Source organism: Lissotriton helveticus, chromosome 2_1 (assembly GCF_964261635.1).
Source record: "Lissotriton helveticus chromosome 2_1, aLisHel1.1, whole genome shotgun sequence".
Lineage (NCBI taxonomy): Eukaryota > Metazoa > Chordata > Amphibia > Caudata > Salamandridae > Lissotriton > Lissotriton helveticus.
This window is the reverse complement of record NC_136059.1, coordinates 2,040,938,307-2,040,960,607: the sequence shown is the minus strand read 5'-3', so window position 1 is coordinate 2,040,960,607 and position 22,301 is coordinate 2,040,938,307. Positions and strand designations below refer to the sequence as shown.

The 22,301-nt window shown below is 39.5% G+C and overlaps 1 protein-coding gene across 1 annotated transcript in view; it reads left to right on the top strand.

Moving 5' to 3' along the window:
- The window catches only part of FSTL5 (follistatin like 5), a 2,936,723-nt gene that overhangs the window by 1,268,604 nt on the left and 1,645,818 nt on the right, over nt 1-22,301 (top strand). The gene's annotated exons all lie outside the window — the stretch shown is intronic.

Sequence of the window (22,301 nt, the reverse complement as noted above, 5' to 3'; positions counted from 1 at the left end):
GAATAGAAAGGCATAAAGATATTATATTGGAGCACTATATCTGGATTCAAAAGTGTGATGAGTTCAGAGACTCTGGGCTCAATTTAGATATTAGTGGACAGGTTACTCCATCACAATACAGTGACAGATCTCCGGTCCACCGAAATATAAATCCCATTATAATCTCTGGTATTTATATTTCGGCAGGCCGGATATCCATCATCGTTGTGATGGAGTAACCCATCTGCCAAGATCTAAATCAAGGTACTTTGTTCCTAATGTGCCTTACCACAATTTTAGGTTAGTAATTGTATGTTAATATAACATGTATTATTGTGATGCACTTCGCTGTAAATTATGTGTTACAAAATGAAAATACCATATTGGAATATGTAACAAATTATATTTTCATAAAAATCAGGTTATTGTGGATACAGTGGTAACAGAAAACAATGCTATCGGTAGAACACATCGGAGGGATCAATTAAACTATTACTTTGACAGTGCAGACGTTGCTATTAGCTTAGACACTGCTTTCAATGTATGTGACTACGGGGCATATGTATCAACCGTTTTTTTAGTCACAAATGCTGCGATTCGCAAAAAAGCCGCGTTTGCGACAAAAAATTAGCAAAACTCGATGTATAAGTGAAATCGCATCGCAAAATGAAGGAATAGCAACATTTGCAATTCCTTAATTTTGCGTAAGCATTTAAGGAATCGCAAATTGTGATTCCTTAAATGCATTGTATCAAGCACCCAAGTTGTGCGATTTCTCATTAAGAAATCGCAAATTACCACCAACTTCAAGTTGGTGGTAATTTGCGATTTCTTTTACAAATGCACTTTTTGGCATTTGTAAAGGTGCCATTTGGTGCACATACATGCCCATAGGGCATGTATGTGCGCCATATGCGCACACATGTTTATTTCAGGGGTGCATCAGGGTGTCCTTATGATACCCTTGCACCAGTGAAATTATTCTCAATTTGCGATTCTCAAATTGCGAATCGCAAATTGAGAATGACTTCTCAATCATTCCTATGGGCCTCCTGGCCCATAGAAATGAATGGGAAGGTATTCCTTGATAGCGATTTTGCAATTTGCTAATCGCAATTAAGGAATATTAAGAATTAGCAAAAGAATTGCGAATTTTTAAATACATCCCATTTTGCAATTCTCAAATAGCAATTCTCAAAGAATCGCTATTTGAGAATCGCAAACACGGATGTTGATACATCTGCCCCATCATCATTGACTTAAGTACCTTGATGTGCATTATCTACCACAAGCATCTATTTCAGGAATTGTTAAAGCTGTTCAAGAAATATTAGTCATTGTGGCTTTATGATATCAGCAGCATAGTGTATATTCTTTCAGATGTCAGGAGTACTGTGCATTTGAGGTGTGGAGTATCTTTTAACATATACACAACAACTAATTTGACACAGAAATACTACAAAAACATAACGGGAATTAGGAGAAGAACATAGTTTACCTACTTAAACAGAAGTTAATGTATTTTATAAAAGTCTGCATTTTAAGCTTTTGTTAAAATGACAAATTCTAACTACATTACCACTACTCTGGCTACAGAAAATGTGATGCATTATGAAGAGCGATCTCATCATGTCCTGAGCGGTATATCATAGTTTACTTACCGGTTAGTTTAATTGCACTATTAATGTCCATTGATTTCTGCGAATTTGAAATTATAATGTATGTAGATATGGCTTTGCCTGAATATAAGTGACAATTCACAAAGGTTTTCTAAAACCACTTCTGAAACCCTTTGTAGCTTCCCGAAATTAAATAAATGTACAATGATTCATAGGTGTAAATCAGGAAGCGCAGATGAGTGAATTTTGAGAATTCAGCCCGCTTTATTTATTTTATTCGCATTCTTTTACAAAACTTCCGTCCAATTGTTATTTTATTGAAAACCTTATACCTGCTTTGGTGCAGCTCACAAAAAACATTTAACAATGACAACTGCATTCATACATACATAGAGTTGTCAGTTGGTCAAGTATTTGCCCCCTAATTTGGGATCAGAAGATCCACAGCAACCCTGTTAGTCTCTGATATTTCAGAAGAGAAAATGAGGAATAATCAGGCAATATGGACCAGATGTGCCAACAACTTCAGTAATTTCCTATTTATAAGGGACTCCAGTAACTCAATTCCACCCCACGCCCTAGAGTTACACCATAGAGTTAGTAATGCCCCAGTATTTCTAAATTCCAGGGTGCAAGTTATAGTAGATTACTGTGGAGTGCTCATCATAAGACCCTTATAGTCTTGAAAAGTACATCACATAGCCTAAGCAATAGGCAGCATCACTTTACATTTAGAGGGAGGACATTTGGACTAAAGAGATGAATGGAGTAAATGGTTAATTTGGAGTGCTAATGCAGGTGCTTTAAAAACTAATCAGCACCAGGTATTTTTCATTCACATTTCCTTAAAATAGTCAGCATTTCCAGCTTTGGCCCTCCAATTTTGCTTTATAAGAAGTCTGCCCATCACTTTACACTCACATAGTAGTTCAAAAAGTGGACATCTCCCCTTTCCTAGCAGAACTCACACTGCTCGGTTCCTTCTGCAGGCACTAAGCAAGTAACCTTGCAATTTGTAAATGTGACTAACCCCCAGATGCATCAAAGTTATGTTTTGCGAGTCCTTAATAGCGAATTTTAAGGATTCGCTATTAAAGACTCGCCAAACGGGATGCATGTAGGAATCGCAATGTTATTTGCGATTCCTACTGATTCCTTATTTGCGATTCGCTAATTGCAAATCGCAAAAAAGGAATGGCTTTCCCATTAATTCCTATGGGCCTAAAGGCCCATAGGAATGAATGGGGAGTCATTCCCTATTTGCGATTAGCAATTAGCGAATCGCAAATGTGCCGCAATTTCTTTGGACACCCTGTGGCCCCCCTGAAATGGTAATGTTCACTAGTGTTGCGCACACACATGTCCCAAGGACATGTGTGTGTGTAATATACAACTTAAAAAAATGCACTAAAGTGCATATATCTAAGTTTTTGCTATTTACCACGTAGTTTGAATTCGCGGTAAATAGCGACCCCAGATCGCGAATTTGCAATCTTGGAATGGTTCATGCATTGCATTTAAGGAATCGCAAATTGCGATTCCTTAAATGCAATCGCAATTTGAGAACTCGCAATTATTTGCGAATTCTTAAATTGCGAGTGCATGAACCCTTGATGCATCTCAAATGCCATTTTTGCGGGCGCAAACGGACGAATTTTGCGATTCGCACCGTTTGCGCTCGCAAAAATGCTTGATGCATCTACCTGTAAGTGACCCTAGATGCACGTGTCCAAACAGTGATCACTCCAACAATGTGGCATCATCACCATGCTTATCCAGTGCAAGGGACCCTACTAAACACAGGTACCGGAAGAAAGAGGGACTATGATTAAGAGTGAAAACGTTAATATCTTTGCTTGAACCAAAATCTAGACAGTAGGTCTATCTAAGTGAAAAAGTGTCATGCCCAATTCCGGGACTCTTTTCCATAACCATATATAAGTGCATGTATGCATCAATGTTAACAGATAGTTGGTGTTATCACTACCCAATTCATTTATGCTAATTGTTTCACCCCTTAAAGGAGAAAAGCTGTAAAGACATGAACTACAGACTGCCCACGAATTTCCACACCAAGAATATCATCCCACTATGTCATGTCCATAGCTATATCTGTTGGCAACGTTTATTATCTGATCTGTTGGTACAAAGCAATCCCATATCTCAGAAGTTTACTGGGCACTGTATGTAGACCATTGGTTGTATGCTTGATTCCTAATACAGACCCTCAGAAGATTAATGTGGTTGTTGCAGAGATCGGTGCCAGTCCTATTATAAGAGCTCAGTGAACTTTGCACAAACTATAGATGTCGGCCTATAATGGGCAGGGAATAGGATTGAATCTTAGCAAGGCTAAATGTAATTCATCTAAGAAAAATGAAAGTAGTACCATTGAGATGAGATGTATCATTAGGTGCGAAAAAACAACTCGGTTTCTCTTTTGTGCTCTAGCTATGGATATTATTAATACAATTGTACACATTTGCATGAAATAAATTTCTTGTAATGTGCATTCAGTATTCACATTGCTTTACCTGGCTACTCTTAAAACACAATGGAACACATCTTGTAACATTTTTTGCTGTTTCTCATTGTTCAATACACATCTGTGTACAGTTATGTGGAAAATTGTTCTCCTTTTCAGAAAGGTTCTGAAATTATACATCTTTTATTCTCCCGTTAATCTTATATTTGACTCGTGAATTGCTAGATTTTTCTCTCATACTGATCTGAACCAACTACTTTATGCAATTACAACTTACAGGTGTTCCTACATCAGTACTACAAACCAAGACTAAAGATATGATGTATTATTGGACTGGTCACCAACCAGTATGTGCAAATTGCAAACAAATCACATCGAACTAGCCCATAATTTTTCAAAGTGACTGATATACTTATCAGTGTGTAGGGGAACCAAGTGCGAACCAATACTCTCAGGGGAACCTGCCTAATACGTTAAAATGTTCTAGAAACAATTGTTACTTAGACAAGTGGATGGCAAACACGATCCAAATATCGTGGGGTGTTGAACCAGGCTTAATATATGTGCACCGAGATGACAGCCCAAACATGGGCTGACTGTCGTGTGCGGACCGATACTAGAGACTGAATATCTTTCAGTCAGATGGTGGGAAACCAAAAGGAATCCCACGGAGGACTATGGGTTACAAAAGCCTGAAAAAAGTCCCCGTGAGTGAGACATGAAACCTTCACTATAACCGAATGTAGTATGCTAAAACTGTACTAAAAGCCATTGCCCAGTCTGACTGCGAGGGTCAGAACACCCACATCACTGTGTTGTAATTATTTCAATGTGACTTTTTTTTCTTCATGAAGGGTGTGTTTAAGAGACTTGGGATGCTTTTAAAAAAATGTTTGAATTGTAGGAAAACATCTGGGGAGCACACTGGAGGCTGGCATACATGAATTCCCATATGGGAAGTTGTAAAATCTGGTCAGTTTCTGATTCAGTTATCTGCCCAAGTCAGGTTTCAATACCTGCTCAAAGATTTGTGGCTACAATTGCAGCAGTAAACCATTGATACATACCATTGTGACTTTCAGAAAGGAGGTGGATGGCCCTTGCTCACTTACTCCTATTTGTGAATGGGTTACAAAAGAATGTATGCGAGTTGGCAAGGCTTTTCTGACTAGAGAAATTTCTTTTGCACATGGCAGAATGATGTGTTGGAGTCCCAAACCCTGAAAAGAATCTCAGGCTTTGTGAATGCAGAAGGCTGCTATACATCCGGCACTTTGGGCCCCATTAGGTTGGCGGGCAGATCGCCCCCTCCAGGCCGGCGATAGCCACCGCCAGCCTGGCGGGGCGATCTGCCCGCCATCCGTGCTGGAATGACTCCCTGCCATATTATCATGGCTGGGGGGTCCGCGGTGGACGGAAAGACCGTCCGCCGCTTTTCCGCCCCATTCGCCTTGCGACCGGGCGGAAAAGGGCTCTATATGGTGGCGGTGTCTATCAGACACCGCCAGCCATATTAGAATGGGCATTTTCCAATGCCTTTCCGTGGCGACATTGCCGCCACGGAAAGGCATGCAGAGTCTGCTTTCGGGGGATGGGGGGTGCACATGGGGGGTACCTATGGTACCCCCTGCCTTTCAGAGAACAACGTGGCAGGCATCGCGTGGTGCCTGTCACGTTGTGCTTTGAAATGCACAAGATGTATTTTTAGCATTGTGGCGGGTAGTGCTTTCAGCACCGCCTGCCACAATGTTAAAAATACGGGATGCGCCCGCCACTGTGGCGGGCGCATCCTAGTTGCCCCCATGGGACCCCCGATCTTATGGCGGGCGGTCCCTTGTACCATGAGGATGGCCGGCGGGCAATGTCCGCCCGCCATCCTAATGGGGGCCTTTGTTTTTATGACAGTAGCATTAAAATGGCCAGATTTTAGGTAATGATTACATCAGTAAATTCATGGCAACAGTTGCTTTTTATATCATAATTAAAACAAAGCTTTGTCAATCCTAGGTGAGTTAAATAAAGGTCCCTAATAGAGATTGCAGAGACACAAGACTTGTTCAATTTTGAGGATGAGGAAACCCTTTGTGTATCATGTGCACAAAATCATAGGTTATTTTACTGGCATCTCATTGCACAATAAATCTGAGACATTGTTCTTATTTTTTTATTATATGCTTATTTGCAGATGTCTTATCAATGTCTTATACCTGATCGGCTGCCTTCACACCTTGGTAAATCACGATGGTTTACCATAAATTTAAATTAGTAATTTCTGTTAAACTCTCTTGATGGATTGTGTTGACTCAGAAGGGGAGGGTTCTTTCCCCACCACCGTACAAATATCTGTATCTTGTTGCGGAAAAGCAAAACGTTTTTTGGAGGGGTTTGAACTGTGGGCTACATGAATAATCTATGAAAGCTTACTAACCCACGTGCTATGAGCTAATGTACTATAAAATAAAGCTCTCATTTCCTACATCAACTAGCTTATCTTTATAAAATAACATCAGTCTTTCAAATTAGTCTAACAGAATAACCTTGTCTGAAACCTCTTAGTTGCCTGATCATGTTCTTGTGCATCATCAATTAAATTGATGCTGCAGGACAATAGCTTCTTCCACTATAACTCTGCCTTCTCATGGGTGCAGAACAATGATCAGCTGACAAAATACCATAGCTGCCTTCCCCCACACTAAACACAGATTTTTAGTGGATTAATAATATTGCATAAATATGTAGGAATCTGTAATACCAAAGTTGACATTCTGATTTTGAATGTGCACAAAGAGCAGAACAAAGCTATAGATTAAGAAAGGCCACATATGGTCTGGAAACAAGCTTCAGAGTAAACTATCAATCAGAGATTTGGTGATGATTATTTATTGTCCACCTTTATATTGCTTAAAAGCTGCATCAAATATATGACACTTTTTATAATGTGCATCCATTTTCTGTTCTGTGGGTCCTACATTGAGTTTTTAATATTAAACAGATTAAAGGTATTTCATTTTTAGTGTTGTAGAAATGAAAGTTTTAGGACTCCTATCAACATGATCCCAATCATATTAATGTTTTTCAGCAGCAATTTGATCTTGAGTTGTAGAATGCACATGAGAAAGAAAAGATGTGTAGAGTCCATGGATTTTCAGTAGACAAAATGACCATCACTCCATGACAGAACACACTAACCTGGAAGTCCAGATCCAACAGGAGCAGTGGTAGTGTCCATACTTAGCCAAATGCACAGCTTCTCCCACCCAACTATTTTGGAGATTTGCAGTAGAATGGGGAATGGGGCAAGAATTAGAAACAGAGACACTGGATAATGTCATAACCTGGTCCACGACTGAGCTTATTCTGCAATACAGAAGTGTTGACATCTAAAAGTAAAAGTAATCTCTAACATGACTATAATCCTAAATTTAGATTTTGGCTATGATATACCTGCTGACACTTTCTGTATTTCCACTCTCTATATATGTTGAAAACTCAATATATCTTCTCAGCTGTAACAAAATCAAATTTGATATAGCACTGAGAATCACAATTGAAGATGCAACTGAATAGAATAGACTTAGAATGAGAGCTACCTTGAATTTTATGGAAGACAAGAAACATTTCATCTATGCTTTTAGGATGGCCATCACCAACTCTCATGAGAGTCCTGTGGGCACATGGGGCATGCTGTCCTTCTTGTCTTTACTCAGATGACTTAAGATATTTTTCCTTCTGAGATTCAAGCCTTCCATCCATACCGGGCCATCAACCCATTCTCTTCTACTCTTGTAAACATGCACAAACTAGAGTGTTGCATGAGACCAGCACCTACGAGTTCAATGTCCTGAATCCCTGTTCTCCGATGGTTATAACCCTGAAATTCATAATGAATCCCAATATAATATTCATCCAGTATGGAATTTAGGCCAAAATTTACAAAACCATTTTGCAGTCACAAACTTTGCAAATCCCAAAATCTCACATTGTATGCCCCCAATTTCTCTATTGGTATTTGTTAAACCCATTTTCAGATTCGGAAAATAATATCAGTCTTAAAAAATGGGTTTACCAAAATATATACTAAATCTCATTTGAACTTGAGGGATGATCAAGTAGGTGCCTGTTTCATTTTCTTGTGGGATTGTCAACTATTTTGGTGGTGATTTGTACCAAGGTTTTTGATAGTTGTTTAATTGTCACTCCTGATGTCTATTTCTCTAATGGTCTCATATTTAGATGGGAGTTACAAGTTAATTTGGAAATTGTTCCAATATGTGCCACAGCTGAGCGTTCTCTGATGTACACCCACTAAATTGATGGGTCTACATCTGCGTCATTATATCACTGGCACTACTTCAGGAGTCACAACATCACTGATAGGTTTTTCTACATCAGGAGTCACTGCTTTACATGAAGAATATTATTAATTTTCCAGAAGAAAACCCTGTCCTGGTATACTCTTACCAGAAATCTAAGATCATCAGGCTCGTTCATAATCAACTCTATCAGATTCAAGAAATCCATATGTGGAAGGAGCAGCTTTGAGGCTGGAGCATCCAAATCTTGGAACCTCCTCCCACTTACCATAAGGTCATCTCCCTCTCTACTCAAATTAAGGAAGCATTCGAAAACATGGCTTTTAAATCAGTAGGTTCCCTTTTCTTCTCATCAGTGCTCATTGAACCAACGCCAAGACACCTCTTGGTATATGTTGCGCTTTACAAGTTTGCTAACATAACCTAACATTTGTAAATAGCCGCTTGTCTCTATTAGTTTGTCATTCCTATGCTCCTGCAGTAGGAGTTTTGCCTCAAATTACTCTTAATTGCTCAAGCTGTCGTAATGGTAATATGTCAGTAATTTCACATCATAAGAGTAATTTATAATTACTGAAATCACTCTGATTACTCTGGCGTAAGCAGTGGAGCTGAGCCAATTGTAGATAGTAAAATGGTACAGGAACCTTTTAACTACAGAGCCATCCACTCAAGCCCCCATGGAAACATTTGTCCCACATGCTTTGGGAAATATCCAACAACGGCAAGTATTACAAGTCTTGTGCATGCTAATTGCTTGCCCACTCAAAAAAACACATGTTAATCACGTCAAAGGAGGAGACCTCTTTACTAACCACCCCCACGAAAAACCAGGACCTCGGCTTGGCCAGTAGAACAGGGATGAAACATGTTGGTGTCATAGGACCATCACACCCTTACACCCTCATAGTGTGCAAGTTTTAACCTTCCCACTCACCCTTCTAATAAAGGAATCTTTTGGTGTAGTTGAGGAATTTTATCTTTAAAGTTACACCCCCTTACAAAACTTCTTAATAGAATTATCGTCTAGCTCATCCTGACCTTTAGAAGTCAGGGTGAACCAGATGATGAAGCATGCCACTACTAGAGTGGGTGAGGGTTGTTTAAAGAAAAAGGTTCCTTTTCCCTTCCCACTCCAATAGGAGTGTTGTATCATCACCGCATATCATTAGTTCTGCATAATCCTTCAAGGAGACGATAGACGCTCCAGAAGGGGTACTTTTGTAGTTAGTAGTAACTAAAAACTCGCCCAGGCCTTATTATAGCCTTAGCCCATATGTACACATAGGATTCTTCTGATGCATTGTATTTCATTCTTGATGTAATGAGGTTTGGTCCTTACGGATTTGGGACATCTCTATATCCAACTTTTCCTTCAATGTATGTGGTAAAAGGGAAAACAGACTATTGTAAACATTGAAATGTTGAGATGCTTAAAGATAGCTCAAGTGGGCAGTCTACCACTTAAGTGAATTGATTAATGGTTGACTTTATATAGGTCATTTTGTTACGTCATTTATGTTTTTACATGTTCCTGATCATATTCTCATTAATTTATTCATTAGATAAGTAGGCAATCATTTCTCAGATCTTTGGCAAGTGAATGTATATTCCAACAAGGATTTGAAATTGTGCTCAGGATATTCAATATTGCAATAAAAACTAAATATAATACAATTTGTTAGCTACTACAAGTACTTCACTCAAAATAGGTCCAGACCCTTGCCCATTCAAGCCAGCAGACAATCCCCTCTGTGCCCTTTGGCTATGCAGAGTAGTTTGATGGCAACATAGCCTCACCTTCAGCCAGATCTGCAGTTCCTACCTGTGCACATTTTACCAGTGTATTTTTTCAACCATAGCTGTGTTTTTACATCATTTTTTTTCTCAACAATTGTCTTTTTTCCAAATATAAAATGGCAAATGCATGAGTGTAGTTTTCATGAAAATAGCAATTTTACTCCATGAAACTGATTTTTTTCTGATTTGTTCCTATTTTCTAGGCTTCTGAGAGGCCCCAGCAGTCAACCAGCTCGAGCATCTCTCATTTAGGCACCCTATGCTGGGAATTCTTTTGGTAAACTAAAAATCAAGATTTGTAAACAAATCCAAAATTTTCATGCTGGTGAAAAATATATTTATCCACTTCATCCCCCAATCTAATTTGTCAGAAAATTCAGTTGTGATTGAAAGAAAATCATAATTTAAAATGCCTGAGATAAACAAAAGCCTTAAGCTTGAAGTTCACCTGATACTTTTTTTTAAAAAACAGTAACTCAAAAGTTACAGAACAGATTTACACTAAACTATGAAAATCTCATGTCCTGAGAAAAGTTTTACTCCCATACCAATTGTGGTGTATTTTGGTCCATCGTTTTTTGCTGCAGCTGCAAGCAAAATGTTCTTAGTGAGCTTAAATATGAACACACGTCTAGTTTTATCCTCATTTAACTTTTTTTCACTGCATGGAACTGGACAGTAATTGGTATATGTGGCATGGGGTTGGCTGCACGGCTTCACCTAATCCCCTACGGGTGCCATACCCCCTGCAGCAATTGGCCTTTTGCTCTGCATTGCATGGTGCTCAGCACAAGACCTAGCCTGTGGATATGCCTATCCCCCAAAGCCCTGCAAGCACCTACCTCTACAGCAAATGGACTTCTGGCATGTGCAGCATGCACTTAGTCTCCCAGGCTCTGCCCACATTCAGGAAGACTTACTGACTTTGTCAATGAGTCACAACACTTAAGTATAAAAAGTTTACTATTTTGCTTTATAATGATTTGACCATATCCCTATATATAAAGATTTATAATCTTTGTCCAAAAATCACCAACATTTGTAATCAAATTTATATTTCAGTAATCCACACAATGCAATGTTTAATAACAGTGATTATTACAAAAAAATGTTTAATAAATGTTTAATAAAGTTTCAATTAAATAAAATAAAATCAACATGTCAGTGATACTTTCTCTTAACACAGTTTTTATGATTCCATTTTGTCGGCTGAAAACTTTAACAAGAAAGGCTCAGAGACATATTGATTGTATTTTTTTTGTTGAAACTTTTCATCAGAATGAAAACCAACATATTTCTAATTCTTTCTTTTAACATTTTTCAGACCACAAAAAACAATCTTAAAAACAACCACAATAGGATCTTGCACTCCAGTTGAAGATCATAGAGATCTAGCTAAGAGTTCTCCTTTGGTCAGGGATTTAAAGACCCATCGGCCAGATGCATCAACCTAAAAAACGGTCGCAAACCGGCAGATTCTCAGAATCGGCCCCTTTGCGACCGGTATTTTTGCATTTGGGATGCAAATAGGAGTAGCAAATTACCATGAAGTTCAACTTCATGGTAATTTGCAAAAACATTGAAAAATGCACTAAAGTGCATTTTTCAAAGTTCCATTTTACACACACACATGCCCTTAGGGCATGTGTGTGTGCAAGATGTACCCATATGCAGATTTCAGGGGTGCAACAGGGTGTCCTTTGGACACCTCTGCACCCTTGAAATTGCATTCTCAATTTGCGATTCGCTAATTGCTAATCACAAATTGAGAATGTCTTCTCATTCATTCCTATGGGCCTCTAGGCCCATAGGAATGAATGGGGAGGTATTCCTTAATTGCGATTCGCAATTTGCGAGTCGCAAATAAGGAACGTGTAGGAATCGTTATTTTTATAGCGATTCCTACATGCCTAGGCTTTTGCGATTCCTAAATAGCGATTCCTTAAAAATCGCTATTTAGGAATTGCAATTCCATCTGTTGATGCATCTGGCTGCAAGAGACTTTCGGCCACATGCATCATTGCTGCCGTTTGCGATTTCTTAATTGCGAAAATTAAGGAATCGCAATTAAGAAATCGCAAAAGGCTATGGGGCACATGCATCATTGTAGGATTTTGCATTTCCTAAATTGCGAAAATTAAGGAATCGCAATTTAGGAATTGCAAAATCCTATGCATCAACAAATCCTAAAATATGTTAGGATTTCTTAATTTTCGGAATTTGCGATTCCTTAATTGCGATTCGCAATTAAGGAATGGCATTACATTGATTCCTACGGGCCTAGAGGCCCATAGGAATCAATGCCGTTTTGCATTTTATTTTTTCAATTCGCAATTTGTTGATGCATTGCAAGGGTGCAGAGGGGGGTCCAAAGGAAGCACCCCTGAAATGTATTTTAAAGTGCATGTTTCACACACACATGTCCTAAGGACATGTGTGTGTGAAACATGCACTTTAAAATAAGGACATGTGTGTCTGTAACATGAAAGTTTAAAAAATGCATTTTTGAGCATTTCCATAACTTTTCGCAAATTACCACGAGGTTCAACCTCGTGGTAAATTGCACCCCCTAATTGCTAATTGGCAATTTGAAAAACAATCATGCATTGCTTTTAAGGAATCGCATATTTGCGATTCCTTAAAAGCAATCGCATTTTTAGAAATCACTAAAAATAGCGGTTTTCACAAAAAAGTATGATGCATCCCAAAAACTTATTTAGGAAGTGCAAACGGTCGAATTTACCGATTCGCACCGTTTGCACTTCCTAAATAGGTTGATGCATGTGCCCCTATGCATCAAGAAATCGCAATTTTTTTGCAATTTCTTAAAATTCCTTAATTGCGATTCACAATTTGCGAATCGCAACTAAGGAATCCCTTCCCATTGATTCCTATGGGCATAGAGGCCCATAGGAATGAATGGGAAGTCATTCTCAATTTACGATTAGCAATTTGCGATTCGCAAATTGAGAATGCAATTTCAAGGGTGCAGCGGGGGTCCAAAGGACCCCCCTGCACCCCTGAAATATAACTTTAAGTGCATTTTTCACATACACATGCCCCAAGGGCATGTGTGTGTGTGAAATGAAACTTTCAAAAATACACTTTTGTGCATTTTTGAAAGTTTTCGCAAATTACCATGAAGGTCAACTTCATGGTAATTTACCTCTCCCTATTTGCGAATTCGCAAATTTAAAATGTTCATGCATTGCATTTAAGAAATCTCACATTGCGATTTCTTAAATGCAATCGCAATTTTAGAAATCGCAACATGATTGCGATTTCTAAAATTGCACCGTTTGCGAATGCAATTGACAATGATGCATGTGCCCGTTACTGTTTTTTTAATGTGACTGGGGGGCTGCAGCACTTCTTGCATCCCACCACAACATTAAAAAAAATGCTTGATGTGCCCCTACTCCTTTTAGGGATATCACTAAGCTGCAAAAAAAACCTATAAAGACCTCTTGCATGACATTACAGGGTGCTCCTTTAAGGAGTGAATAATAAGTTAGCTGCTCCTGACGCTTATTTTTATTCACTTTTTTGTTTTAAAATGTTTTTGGGGATATACCAGTGCCCACCTATGATACCGACATTTAGGTTATGTTTAGACATTGAAGGGGGAGCCCTAGGTCCCCCCCGGTCCCAGCCAATTCCCCCACTGGTACCCACATAGTGGGTACCAGCAGCAGCTGGTATTTTCTTCTTTATGGGGGTGCCTCTGTGCTTACCCGGGGCACCCACAGCTCCAGATGTTTGTGGGGACAGGGAGGGACCCCCACTTTTCCACAGCCTCAGCTGGCTCCCCTGGCAAGAGCCAGCTTTTTTTCAACATTTCTCGTGGGTGACCCGGTGCCCACCCGAGGCACTCACATTGATGGGACCATTGAGGGATGTGGGGGGGTCTCCCTGAATGTCTTTAAGTGCTATCGCTGAGGTCCTGCGTGACTTTAAAGTCTACTTTTGTGGTAGGTGAGCCCCAAAGGAAGTTTGGGAATTTCTCTAAACTCTTGCTCCGGAGTTTCAAGGCGACCGACATGCAGTTTCATGAATTTCAAGTTTTTTTCCTTGTGGGGAAGAGTTATCCCTTTTCAGATTGAGACTTTAAAACTTTTTTTTAAGTTCCCTACAAGAACTTAGTGAGACCAATCTACTTGGTCTATTGAACACCCGCTCCATCATGCTTAGCCTTAAATCACACCTAGATCCCTGTCTACTGAAATAATTGACTTTCACTGGTGCTTTGCAATTTCTGACACTAATGTCACTTCAATTTTTATGAATACGTATCTTGCTGTCCCATCACTGTAGTTTTGTTGTTTTGGTGTTTTTCTACTTATTTCTCTATTATGAAAATATTGGAGTGGCATTTGTATTGTGTTGGGTTTTTTACTTTTAAGCTGTTTTGGCACTTCTTATTGGTTTATGTATTTTTGTTGAGTTAAGCCTGTCTGCTCCTTGCCATAGCTACAAGCGATGAGCACAGATTTAAATAAATGAGACCTTTGACAGGGCCTAAAAAGTTAGTGACTGTATTACTTGTGGTGGACAACCAGCCACCCAAACTAGTAAACCACTTTCTCACACTTGTGAAACAAAATGTCTAAATCCATATCTCATATTTCTTCATGTGTCGAATTAATATCTCTTCAACCAGATGAACAGACAGGTTGGTTGAGGCCTACCACACCCATAAATTGACACTAACGTCGACATTCCAATTGTTTTTATGGAACATGTTTTGTTTTTACTCATTAGACATAGTAAGCCTTATTCACCCATAAAAAGTAAAAGGGGCGGGGGGAATTTACATGTGCAGCTAAACATTCTTTTACTCTTTTATCCTATTCACCAACACTCCCAACAGTATCCAAAAGTGCATTAGATGGGGTTTCCAGGTATGCTACTGGGAATCTTATTAGACAGTTACTGCTCCTGTTCCTGCTGTATGGCTTTCTTCATAGTGTACGATTTTGGAAAGGCTTAATCGTGCCCCATCTGGAGAGGCACATTGTTTTTCTTCACAAGGAACATTTTTCCCATAGACAAAGTTCTTAGCCTTCCACCAAAGCAAATCTGTGTATGATCAGTTCCCATCAAATTCAGGAAGGGAAGATACATCACCCAAATTTGAGTTAATACCCAAGCATTTACAAGGTAGAAAGAGGTCATATCAATGTCTGGAAATGCTATAAATTTACAAGCCTCTGGGCATTCCCAAACTTCCAAAGCAAACTACGCATTGTATCAACCACTTCCGATCCAACTCCACACTCATGGCAGGGAAATATACAGTAGTAAATGCAGGTACACACACCATTGATTACAATAAAAATTCCCAGAGGGTGTAATTGAGCTATTATTGCTATAAACATACATTTATGGGCAAAAATACCTTTGTGAATAGGCCCCTAAATATTTATCTCTTTAATTGATTTTTTAATGTGGACCTTTAAGTTCTTTAGTTACTTGTATATAAAATGTTTGTTTTAACTTGTTTCATCCACCAATTCGCACATTTTTCCTGGGGGCTGCCTTGAACAGAAGTCATTCATACGAAACTGAGTATAAGCTAGCTCCTTTTTTTTTTATTTAAACAATCTTTATTACACATTTTTATTAACTTTACAATTAACCCACCCCCCACCCACCTCCCCCCACGAGACCAGGTAGCAATTTATACAATCAAACATAAGTAGATACACATTACAGTTCAATCATTTTCTGAAAGAAAAAAAAAGAGATAAATACAATGAAAAGAAAAGAGAAAAGAAAAAAAAACAAAAAAAAGAAAACAAAAAGAAAGGGAGGAGAGAGAAATACATAAATGAAAAATAAAAAAATAAAAGAAGACCTCATGCTTCTAACAAGATATTACTATATCAGGTATCTCCTATTGTTCCCCCTAATCATTCTCTGCGATCCATGCGAGAAGGGGACCCCATATTTTCATTCCTCTTCTAAGAGTCTTATACCCTTTATTCCTATAGATGGCAACTTCAAGGCTACATGTCGCCAGCAGTCTGGCCCTCCACAGTATATATGATGGTGGTATCGAATCAAGCCAAGCTGATGCAACACACAGCCGGAACACCCCCATCGCGACAAAAATTAACCCTTGTATCTGTTTTGGCCTATCGCTGTTTGATACCCCCAGCATGACTTCTGCTGTTGTAATGTTTACCTCATAGTGAGCTATCTCTGTAGGAAAGCCTGATATTTCGGCGATTAAATTAGTTAGCAAGTCACAGGAGGCGAACATGTGGATAATATCTGCCGTTGGGAGTGCGCAAAGTGGGCAGGTTGTACCTTTCCCAGTTCCCCATTTAGCTATTTTAGATGGAGTATAATACAATGAGAAAAAGGTCTTATAATATTGTGCTTGAAGCCTAATGGACATAAGGCATGAGAGTGACATTTCATATGAATATGCCACACTTCTGGTAGAGAGTCCGAGTTCAGTCTGCCATGCCACTATGTGTTTGTTCATGTCATCTGGTAGCAATGCATTCAGAGCCCCATAAATCTCACCGATTTTTAGGGGCATTTCCCTATTTAGGATTCCTATAAAAGCACACAATTGAAATTTGATTCGGCCACCCCCTTTCTTCAATAGGAAATCTCTCACTTGAAGAAATTTAAAGACGTCCTTATTAGGAATATTGAATTCTAGTTTTAATTCGTCAAATGATTTAAATCTATTATTCGAAAAAAAACAGCCAAGCTGAGTAATCCCCAGATCCTTCCATTTCTTTATACAGTTATCATGAAATATCTCTGGCAGATCTGAGTTCTGATTCACGGGAGTGTAGTAAGAATAGCGACCTAGTCCTAATAGCTTTTTAACATCCCCCCAAACTTTGCTAACATTATTGATGGTCTTAAATTTGACTTTTTTGAAATACCCGTCATTAACATGTCGCCATAGACATCCAGCGGCCCATTCTCCCAGAATAATTTCTTGTGGTGTTAATATATTGCCACTCCCTGGGTTACCAGTTATAAGACTCTAGCTATACCTTAATATTGCGGCCCAATAATATAACTTGAAGTTGGGGAGAGCCCAACCTCCACGTTCTCTTGTGTTAGTGAGCCACCGCAATGCCCTACATGGTCGATTATATCCCCAAACAAACCTAGTAAACAATGTATCTATATTTCTAAATACCTGTGGAGAAAATTCTAAACGAATAGCCTGAAAAAAATACAAAAACTTAGGTAAAAACAACATCTTAACTACGTTAGTTCGACCACCAATAGTTAGGTGTAAATTGTTCAATCTGGTCAGTTCTTTTTTGGTGCGTTGTATAAGAGGATCTATATTAATACTGATGATAAGCTCTATAGTAGGCCTTTTCAGTTACTCTAGAGTCATTCATCATAATCTTGCTATTCAACACAATCTGTGTCTTGCTAGCATTCAATTTGTACCCAGAGGCTTTACCAAAGAGTAGTGCTTCGACTTCTATCACATTTATAGCATTAATAGGGTCCCCTGTGACAATGGCGATGTCATCAGCATATCCTAGACATTTTGTATCCATATCACGCACTCGGATAGGAGGGATTAATACATTATTTTCCAACCTCCGAATAAATGTATCTATATAGATAGCAAATAATAGGGGTGAGCAAGGACACCCTTGTCTTGTCCCCCTGGTAATTGTAATAATAAAATTTTCTGACAGGATCCCATTGATCAAGACACTGGCCCTAGGGTCTATATACAACTGTTGAATTGCAGTTATAAACTTCTCACCGATACCACAATTTGCCATTGCCTCCCACAGGAACTTCCAGGAGACCCTATCAAACGCCTTCTCCGCATCTAGCAAGATGAGCGCCATAGGGTCTCCTGTAGTTCCCGTGTAGTCAAAGAGGGAAATAACTATTTGTACATGGTCAATAGTAGACCTTCCTGGCACAAACCCATGTTGCCTCTCAGAGACTATTTTATGGATCATAGGTGCCAGCCGTGCTGCTAATAGCTTGGAATAGATTTTGGAATCCCCATTTATCAAGGTAATTGGTCGATAAGATCCCAATTCCTGTGGATTTTTAATTTTATTTGGAAAAACTATTATTTTAGCTAATGACCATGACCTCGGTGGGTTCCCCCCTTGCCCAATGAATTGGAAAAGTTCTGAGATAATCCCCCTAATTTGTGGCGCAAACTTTACATAGAACTCTGTGGGTATTCCATCCAAACCTGTCGCCTTACCATTAGGCATAGAGTTCACTGATAATAAGATTTCTTCCCACTGTATGGGGCTATCTAGTAAATCCCGATCATCTGTATCCAACTGATCTATGATAGTTAGACCCAGATAAAACTCGGGTTTGCGGCCCGCAGTATCAGTTTCATGATATAGGTTCTGATAGAACTTCTGAAAAGCTGTTCTAATATCTGAAGATTCTACTCTCAGGCCGACTGCGGGATCAATGATTTCTTTTATTAAAGTACTTGATGTTTCTTCCCGGGTTCTGACAGCTAATTGGTGGCCTACCCGTTCGCTTAACTCGTACGTTTTCTCTTTTTGGGAATTTGCCCTGTCAATCGCCTTTTCAATTAAAATTTCCGAGATGTGATTCTTTGCGATTGCTTCCCTACTTACCACAGAATCTATTTCCCTACCTTCATGTACTGCTTTGATCAAATCCTCCTCAGCATTACATAAATTATGTTCAAGAGCTGTCATTTTTAACCTCCTTTCTTTATTAAGCTGGAAAGAAAAATGCATAGTTTCGCCCCTGATGCAGGCCTTCAGGGTATCCCACACTACGTCCACTGTTGCAGACCCCATATTTTCAGACAGGAAAACCGGAATCCATGTTCTCATATGTTGACAATATCCTTCGTTATGCAAAAGTGCCTTTTCAAACGTCCATGTGTTTAGCAAAGGTTTTTCTGCGCCACACGTAAGGCTGAGCATTAATGGATTATGATCCGAGAGGATTCTAGGTAATTTTTCTATTTGACACCCTGATTTTAATGCATTAGACATAAACATATAATCCAGCCTTACGTGCCGTGAGTGCGGGTGAGAAAAATAGGTATACCCGGGATCCCCTGGATGTTTCGCTGTCCATCCATCTAATAAACCATGTATCCCACACATATCTTTTAGCGCTTGAAAAACTTTCTGTTTCCGCCCACAAAATTTAAACTCTGGACCCATAGACCAGTCGCTAGGTAAGTGAATATTTAGATCCCCACACACTATCAGTGGAAGGGGCCAATACACAAGTTCATCAGAAACAGTGATCAGCACGTCTGGATCGTCACTAATATTTCCATAAATGGTGCAAAGTGTTAGTTTATTCTTCCCTTTATTATATCCACACTCCGCTATAACATATCGTCCAGATTTGTCCGCAACTGATCTTAAAAACTGCAACCCTGCCCCTTTTGCTAAGATCGCCACCCCCTTGGTACGTGATCCTTGTGTAGTGGCGGAAAATGGCCGGTATCCGAGTGTTTGAAGTAGATGCTTTTGTGCCCCCTCAATATGTGTTTCTTGCAGACAAATAATATTGGCAGATGAAAGCTTGAGTCCCTCTGCCACTTTCTGCCTTTTCTTTACATCATTGAGGCCACATATATTCATTGAAAGTATTTTTAGTTTAGCCATAACAGTTGTTTATTATTACACAATGAGTGTTTTATATATTGCGTTCTTAAAACGGTAACGGCCACCCAATAATTTCTTTCATTATGTTTCTCTGTGTGTATCTCAAACCCCCGATAAACATCTTTGGATCTGGTCTCACCCACCCTCCCCCCTTCCCTCCCCCTTCCCTCCCCCTTCCCTCCCCCCCCTTTACCTCCCCTTGAGGCATCCTGGGTCCTGGAGGATCCAGGTGTGGGCGTCCGTTTGGTCAGTACGCCTTCGTGCACTCCCCCCCGCCCCACATGAATTTTATAGTTACATAGGGAGAAGATCTATGAAAACGAGAGTTTAACTCCAGTTATTAACAGTCATATATTATACCATATTTGATTAGTGATTGGTATTGTTCTCCCCATATTTTTCACAAGAAGATTCTTTATATAGTACATATGGTCCAATCCACATCATATCGAAAGATTTCTTTCTTGAACATTTATTGATATTATTTTTTTGCGGTCTCTGAGATTTCTTTGAGGTAATTTTCAGCCTGTATTTCACTAGTGAAGCTGCGGGTTGATCCCCTAAAAACTATTTTTAGTCGGGCAGGGTTCTGTAGAAATACTTTCGCACCAATCTCCTCAAAGGGAGTAAATAGCTGCCTCAACCTCCATCTCCTCTCGACGGTTGCATGGGCAAAGTCTGGTCTAACAAAGAATATGGTGCCATTAAATTCTCTCTTACTTGTAGGACGAGCTATGTCATAGATAGTGTCCCGAAGTAAAAAATTTCCAAAAAACACCAGCATTGCCCTTGGAAATTTAGATTGGTTCTGTGATTGCTTAGACTGGGTAAGAGGGAAGCGGTGGGCTCGTTGAACCTCTCTCTCCAGTTCCCAGTTTTGCAGTTCTGGGAGGGCTGTTTTAAGAAGTCTAATTACATACCCCCTTGGGTCATTGCCTTCGATGCCTTCGGGAAGCCCCAGGAAGCGCAAGTTGTTTCGCCTTGATCTATTCTCCTGGTCCTCGACCTTGGTCAACAGGTCCTGTATAATTCCTTCTTGCGTTTTTCCTTGCTTCCGAAGGCAGGTGACATCCTTCTCGAGATGGTCAGTTCGTGTTTCAACTGACACCATCCTTTCTGATATCGCTAGACAAGTGCTTACCACCTTGTTAACCGCACCTTGCAGCTTCTGGATGGCGATATGATGCTTTTGAGTGTCTATTTTAACATCTTTATGAAGTTTCCTTATGGAGCTTAATATATCTTTCAGAGACGGTTCGGTCACTTCTTCTATTCCATCGTTTTGGGAGATGTCCCCAGTTGAGCCCTCCCCACTTTCTTGAGCCAGTGGTATTTCCTTTAATTTCTTAGGTTTTAGGTTTTTCGTGTATTAATTCGCTCTGGATTGCTTCCCTGATCAGTGGTGTCTTCATAAGTTGATTTGTTTAATTTTTTTATTCCTTGTTCTTCGTTTCTCAAGTTTTTTCCTAGGTGTAATTCCTTGCCCAGGATCGCTCATGTTTCTAATATCCGAACCGCCTGATATTTCTAGGGTTGATACATCTTGGTCTTGGTCTTGGTCTTGGCCTTGGTTAACATCACTTGCCTCACTGGAAGTCGAGATGCCAGTTTCGTAAATATCTGCATCAGATTCATCTGAGTGTGAATTAATTTCCAGGGAGAGTTGTTTGTCCAAGAGAGGATTCTGGATTGAATGAGCGTTAATCCCTGGAACAAGTTTTGAACTTGCCCGCTTGCACCACTCTGTGTAGTTGAGTCCTGACCCACTGGCTCATAACTTGGCCCTTTATTCGCCCCCATTTTGGATATTGGGCTAAAGATATTTAAAATACTAGGCTGCGAGGTAGTTGATTGCACCGTCAATTTTGCATTTGCTTTCAAATCCTTAATGGTTTGTAGCCACTTTGCTTTTTTGACCATTAGTTCCGTCTCTTCGGTATCTTACAGAGTCCTTCTCTTTCTGCTTAGATCTCTCCTTGACCTTTTCCTTTTTTTCTCTAAATCCATGCCATTATGTTTGGCTACATTTTTATCACTCTTCTCATCCTTCTTAGACTTTTCATAGAGTATAGGCTAGCTCCATTGAACTCAATTCATCTTTGGGCTATTCATCTTGAGTAAGTGTGATTGCTTCCAAATTCCACTTTAAGCTTGGTATCTCTACATTCCAAAGCCAGTGAGATTAGTTATGTGCAGTAGACACTTTTTAAATGGTGTCTGGAGGATAAGCAGCCCTCGGCTCCGGAAATCTCTGAGTTGGTGCATTGACTGCAGAAAGCACAGATCGGAGCAAAAGAGAATAGTAAAGGCCTATCAGTGTTTCCAAGTTGTAAGGTCTACAGCTCCTCAATTTGCGTTGAGATGTTCTGCATTAATGTATGAGTGACATACATTACAATTATGGAGAAAAAATAAACATACCCCATTTGTATCTGTACTCCAAACTGAACAACAGCGTCCTTAGGCCCCA